The 5,226-nt window shown below is 41.0% G+C and overlaps 1 pseudogene; it reads left to right on the top strand.

Annotated features, from left to right (window-relative positions):
• The first annotated feature begins 4,297 nt into the window (after positions 1 to 4,297).
• LOC147497003 (small nucleolar RNA R71) lies at positions 4,298 to 4,392 on the top strand (annotated as a pseudogene).
• Positions 4,393 to 5,226: the final 834 nt, after the last annotated feature.

Here is a 5,226-nt window from a genome sequence, read left to right as displayed (position 1 = left end):
GTTGCCTTCATCTTCAACATGATCTTAGTGATAAGCACAGGAAGAGGTGCCAACGACCGTCCGATCCTCCTGATTATGTTGAGCAAAAACTCCAGGATACAGAAATCGTACTTCCGCTCTGGAGTATCCATAGGGCGGTGGAGGCAGGTCAGACCGATGTCACTGACCTTGTCCTTGCCAAGGACATTCCGACCAATCAATTCCCATTGGTCCTCGAGAAAAGCCCGGCGCACATAGGAGTTTGGATTGTAGCTCCCATTGATGGCCGATGCGCCATCAACGGCTCAACCCCATCAAACTGGGGATCCTGTATTACGGCATCAGTTGATTCTAGGCGGAATGCCTAGAATCTCGATAACAGACCCGTAGTCAACTCCCTCCTCTTCTTCCTCACCAACACAAAATCTTACTCCCCTCCAACTCCGGGTGTTGTAGAACCGTCGACCAAGTCTTCATGGTAGAAGTCTTCGGTCGAAATTACCGAAGACTATTCCAGTCTCTACTAGCCATTCGTCACCGTAAAGCGCGGTAAATGGTCGGCGTGAAAATCTGCTCCGTATAATACTGGCGTTGAGCCATTTAGAGTTTGATTACGGTTTGGGGTTTGTAGAGGGTGTGGTAGTTGTGGTTTAACTTGACCGACCTAAAGAAAGGTGGTGGTGGCGGTGGCGGCAGCACCAAATTGGTTTGATTTTTCGGTGGTTTTGATAGTTTTAAATTGGTGGAGGTAGTGATGGTTGGTGTTTTGAAGTCGATTTGAGGTTTGGATTTGATTTTTGGCGTGGGTTGTTTGTATTTTCTTTTATTTTGATTTTCTTTTAGGTTTGGAGCTTGGTAATGGCGTTAATGGAAGATGAAACGCGATGAACTGGTCGTGAGAATGTAAAAGCCTTGGCCAGCCTCCATGGGCGTGGTGGGCGCGAGTTAGGCCCAAGCCCAAAATCAAAATTTTCGATTTTTTCGATTTTTTTTGCTAATTTCAAATCAAAATTCCCGGCTTAGCGTTACCGGTCCGATTTTTGCGAATGAGATATGGAAATGATCAGGAGAGAATTTCCTATCCAATGATCCATAAAACACTCTATTCTGACTTTAGATGACATACGTGATAGTGGAAAACGCCTCGAAATGTGCATGGCGTAAGTTATCTTGACGAATGAAATCTAAATTAATAGATTATGTCGATCCGAATCGTAATACAATAAAAGCGGCCTAAGAACTTCTAATGGGACATAAAACATTTTAGTAGGGAAACACGAACACCCCACCCCAAACAAATTTTTTACAACGAAGCTTAGAAAATTTGTTTTTAGCAGTAGGTCTTTTAAAGTCAGATTCGAGACTTCCTAGATTACTATGTTTATTTTTATTTTTTATTTTTTATTTTATTTTTAGAAGGAAAAACAATAAGCAATAAAGACATAATTCACACCATAGAGAAACATGACTCAAAAAATCCGAGAAAAACATGCAAGAGTGGAAAACGTGAACTATGAAACCGTGGACTTAGGATCCGGTACTTACAGCCACACACTCCATATGGAGGGCCGGTTACCTTAATGGTGCACTCACCAATATATTGGAATGAAAGGAAATGCACCAACACAGAAATTTGAGTCGTTTATAGTCGGATACTCAAGACTTTATCTAAAACATATGTATGAACATGCGGTTGATCATATATCAACAACCTAAATAGTTGTGGATCATTCCATAAATAAATATCACAGCAAACATATCCAAATACAATGAAACACCAAGATTTCGATGCGACTTCGACCTAGTGGAATCAAAGCGAAGTTGGGTAACCCTATTGTGTAACCTATCATGCACCTTCTTTTTCATTTTTGAATGAGTGGGTGTTCTAGTAAATAAGTGTGGAAAAGTGAATGGTTGTGGAGAATATGGTAGATATGGATAAGTTTTAGAAAGACGGCTTTGTACCTGATGAGGATGTGGTTTTAGCAATCAACTCATTCATTGTGTGTGTAGGGACTGTCTCAATTTTGAAAATGAAGGTGTCACAAAGTTTGTCCTTCCGAAGTATCTGTTTGTTAGGAGGATTTAAAAATTATAGAGCCTGACGGAAGAAACAACGGATCGAGTGCAAACTTCGGGTTCCTTTGAAAGGGTGGAAGGAGGGGAATCGAGGTGGATGTTGTGCTAGTTAGTTCTTGATAGGGTGAATTGTCACCTACTCGAAGAAACTCATCAAATTCCTCATCTAGATTGGTCATATCCACATTACTATGGTAGTCCTCTCGTCTTTGAGAAAGTCATCTATCCCATCCTCGTCGATAATATGTGTATCGACTAGTGTAGGAAAGAAAATATTGAGTCGACTTTCCAAAGGAAAGAATTTTGGGCATATGACTATCGGGGGCGCGTGTTGTTGAAATAATCTCGAGCAAAGCTCTCGATCATGCTAACCTCTCCATCCATAGGCGAATCGGATAACCGTGTCCTTGTTTTAAAACATTGACCTCAATGACAGCAAGATGGCGAAAGACATGGACATTGAACCATCCGCGGCAATTAATGGCGCATTGGCGGTTGCCAAGAAAGGGCATACTAAAATGATCGGAACGAGTCGTTAGCGACTTACGTATCGAGGACTACAAAATCAGCGGATAGTAGAAATCTGAACTTTTACCAACACATTTTCGACTACACCCTTAGGATACTTAATAGACCGATCGACTAATTGCAGCGTCATTTTAGTGGGTTGCATTTTGTCTAGACCTATTTGTCTATACAAATAAAATGGGAGTAAGTTAACACTAGCCCCCGGTCTAATAAACGCGGTCGTCGTATAGGAATCTCTAAGGTGCATTATGCGATAGGGACGACCGGGGTCCTTGTACTTAACAATTCCATTATGTTCGGATAAGGTTGGGAATTGTTACATTAAAAAGCGTCTTTTTGGTATATTTGTCTTCGCCCTAGTAGTACCGCAATTCCTTAAGAAACTTAGCATGATGTGGTAGCTTTTAATAGCTTCGAGGAAGGGAAGGTTTATAGTTAGATTCTTAAAAACATCCCTAATCTCCTCATAATTTGTATCCTTAGTTAACATGGCTAATTTTTGTGGAAGCGGTGGTTTTTCGTCTATATTTAGCAATGGTATCTCTGGATGTTATACCGTGGTAGCTTTGTTTTCTTTGGTTGTGTTATGGCGGTACTTCTACGGTGGTAGGCTCTTCGGTTTCTATTTGGTTATCTAGTAATATAGCGGTGTAGGGAGACTCTTGGTGGGGTAACTATAGGCATAGTTACTTTGTTATCAACCACTCTGCCCGAGCGGAGAGTGGTGATTGCATTTATCTCACCTACATTTTCATATTCATTACTAGTATTATCCGTTACCTCAAAGGCTGTGTTTGTTGTTTTAGGATTAGGTATTGCGTTACACGAAACACACACCTTTGGTTTGGGCTTTATCTTGAGCCAACCTGTTGGGTTAAATTAGTTCACGGATTGTAGAAGTTGTTTGGTTGGATTGAGCCATGGTTTGGAAAAGTTTTTGGCTCACTTGTATAAAGGTGTCAAGACGATCCGGTATGTGGGTGTAGTGGTCACGGGTGGTGTTCTTTGGAACTATTTCCGTGAATTATTTATTGGTGGATTTTGATAGTTATTATTTACCTAACGATACCTCTATTAGCATTATAATTATTATAATTACCTTGACCTTGTGCTTGACCTTGTCGAGGTTGCACTTGGTTGTTATAATTATTAAAATTACCCCGACCACTGTCCTTGTCGTAGTGGAGCTTGGTTAAAGCTCTGCGTTAACCTAACATATTGATGATTGTACCCTTGAGGTGTGGCGTTTTGGTTATTTCTCCAACCCGAAGTTGGGATTTTGTCTCAAAGGGCGTTAGGTTCACTATTAATGGAACAAGCCTGTTCATAGGCAATAATAGGGACGATGGATTCGGGATGCTCGGGGCTCAACCGAAACTACATGGATTTGAATTTACATTCATAGCGGGATTGGCTTTTGTTGTCTGAAATGGCATCTACCTTTTTGTGAGGGATTCATTAGAGTTTTAAGCTCGGGGATCTGATTTAACCTCAAACATCTTGGTAGCCTTAATCGTGGAAGAAGAACTAGCGAGCGGAGTAATCGTCACTACCCCCAATTATTATTACAGCTTAGTTTGGTCCTCTAAAAATTTATAAGCCTCAGAGGCTCCTTTGTTTAAGAAACTACCCCATTCATTATGTCAAGGACTTCTTTATGGTGATGTTGAAGTCCTTTGAAAAAGGCACGAACTAACGTGTCTTTTAAGCTAAGTTATGATGTGGACACTCTATAAGCAGATCGGTGAAACGATTCCAAGCCTCTGAAAATGTTTCATGAGGATTTTGTCGAAAAGAAATGAATCTTGGAAAGCATCTCATCCGTCTTTTAGGGTGGGTAAAATGTTCCATAAACAATTTGAACAAGTTTAGCCCACGAGTCCACGAAATTAAGGACTTTGGGCGGATTAACCAAGGCAGCCTTATCGGGCTAAGGTGAAAGGGAATACCCTTAATTTAATTTGTTCGAACCAACCGTAGGATGGTGGAATGTTGTTAGGACTTGTTCAATCCTACGCGTATCTTTGGTAAGGTTTTTCATGGTCTAAACCATGAAAAGCGGGTAACAAATTAAAATATTTGGAGGGATTAAAAATCCCCATTGGGTTTGCTAGAATGATGCAAGATTTGGGGCTATCGCTCAAGGCTTTGTAGAAGTCCGAGAGAGGAGTCTCTTTCTTCCCCATTATATCGGTGGTGTGTGTGGAATAGTAGCTAGAGGTGTAGTGTGTGGTATACTAGATAGACTTGATTGTTGATGTTGTTGTGTATTTACGTTCGGTGTTTTTATGCGACCCGGACCTTAATCTCATGCAAGACTAAGTCGAGCTTAACTACACATGCAACACTCCAAACAATTACGATATACTAGTATAAACCTCTAACGGGAGATCACGAGGTGTGGAAGAAAGGAATACCTGATTAGCGTCCTTGCTTAAACTTATGAATAAGCGTCTTGTTTTTACTGGCGTGTTCGGTGTATATAAGAGAATAGAACACTGAAAAACTTGACAACTCGAAGTTCAAATCAAACTGTGGAAATCCACGGAAATTCGGAGAAGAGCGTGGCGGCGCTGGCGCTTAAGAGTAGGCTCAAGGCAAAGTCGAAGCTCCAGTAAGATAGCGAATCTCTTGTTGAAG

The sequence above is a fragment of the Coptis chinensis genome, chromosome 5 (assembly GCF_015680905.1).
Source record: "Coptis chinensis isolate HL-2020 chromosome 5, ASM1568090v1, whole genome shotgun sequence".
NCBI classification, from domain to species: domain Eukaryota; kingdom Viridiplantae; phylum Streptophyta; class Magnoliopsida; order Ranunculales; family Ranunculaceae; genus Coptis; species Coptis chinensis.
The sequence above is the reverse complement of the archived record's forward strand: the minus strand, read 5'-3'. Positions and strand labels throughout refer to the sequence as shown.